Source organism: Nuphar pumila, chromosome 9, assembly GCF_984573655.1.
Source record: "Nuphar pumila chromosome 9, dmNupPumi1.hap1.1, whole genome shotgun sequence".
NCBI classification, from domain to species: Eukaryota; Viridiplantae; Streptophyta; class Magnoliopsida; order Nymphaeales; family Nymphaeaceae; genus Nuphar; species Nuphar pumila.
Genome location: NC_143257.1, coordinates 51,111,482 through 51,112,932, shown reverse-complemented (window position 1 = coordinate 51,112,932; position 1,451 = coordinate 51,111,482). Strand labels below are relative to the sequence as shown.

Below are 1,451 nucleotides of genomic sequence, written 5' to 3'. Positions count from 1 at the left end.
CTGAAGGGCACTCAGTGATCTCGTGTGCCGGACTGGCACAAAGAGTACACACCTGCTGTGTAGTGGATGGTCCTGAGAGAAGCTGGTCCAGCTTCTGAGCAATCATGTCTACTTTACACTGTAGTGCAGTAGATGGACCAATCTCAAGAACGCCAGCTTTCTTCTGAATGCTGGGTGTCGCTCTATCAGAATGAGAGCTCGAAGCATGGTGGAGTGAATTCTCGGACAATGTATCAAATAGCCTCCATGCTTCGTCCTCGCTCTTCAGCATGAATGTCCCACCGCATGAAGAGTCGATCATCTGACGATTCTTGTCAGACAATCCATCATAGAAACTCTGCACCAGTTGCCATTTCGGCACCTGATGATGGGGGCATTTCCTGAGGAGATCCTTCATTCTCTCCCAGGTCTCATGAAAGCGCTCACCATCTAGCTCTGAAAAGCTAGTGATGGATCTACGATATTGGTTCGTGCGACCAATGGGAAAGTATTTCCGAAGAAACTGCTGTTGCAACTGATCCCAGGACTCTATTTCTACAGAATCTAAGGACTTTAGCCAATACTTGGCTTTGTCCTTCAATGAAAAAGGGAATAGAGTCAACCTCAACGCATCATCATCGAAATTCTGTATCTTAACAGTAGAACAGATTTCGAGGAATTCATCTAAGTGTCGGTAGGGATCCTCATGACTAAGGCCATAAAAGGATGGAAGCATTTGAATAATGCTGGCCTTAATCTCATAATGTGGCGCTCCTACATCGGGTCTCCGAATGCAGGATGCCTGAACATAGTCTGTGGGAATGAAGTATTCCCGCAGAGGGCGTGAAAGAACTGGGGGTGGAGGTGGAGGATCCATGTCAGCCATTGTTGCCGAACTTCGATGAGAATGTAAAATTCTCTCTGGGTTGTCAACAAATGGGTGTAATGGGGTTCCTAGACCTCGTCGACCCTGCATACACTGGTACTAAGACCAGATGTAAGCAAACGACCTAAAAAAATTAAACTAGCACAGATACTAAAATGTAAATAAGCAAATAACAGTAACTAAAAACAAACAAATATGCTATATAGCTATGTCAGAATTCTATACTAAATAATTAAATAACAAAGTAAACTATTCTAAAATGCTAAAACAAATAAATACAGGAAATCACAAACTATGTTTTTCTAAAACCCACCTGTCTAATCGCTCCTTGCAGAATGATAATTAAGTGAATCCTAAAAGGAACAATATGTGAATCCTATATTTACTAACTATGTTAATCCTATATTCACTTACTAATCCTACTAACTAAAAAGAAAACAACTAATTAACTAACTAAAACAAAATAATAATAAATTAAACTCTAAGAAATAAAGTAATTAATTCGCCGTTCCCCGGCAACGGTGCCAAAATTTGGTTGATATTTTGGAATACTCTTTTTAAAACAATTATTTTCAATAAAACTTTG

General features: G+C 40.1%; 1 non-coding gene across 1 annotated transcript; it reads left to right on the top strand.

Moving 5' to 3' along the window:
* Positions 1–359: 359 nt before the first annotated feature.
* LOC149828591 (small nucleolar RNA R71) lies at positions 360–462 on the top strand. The gene has a single exon (XR_016434524.1). It is a non-coding gene; the product is annotated as a small nucleolar RNA R71 (small nucleolar RNA).
* The last annotated feature ends 989 nt before the right edge of the window (positions 463–1,451 follow it).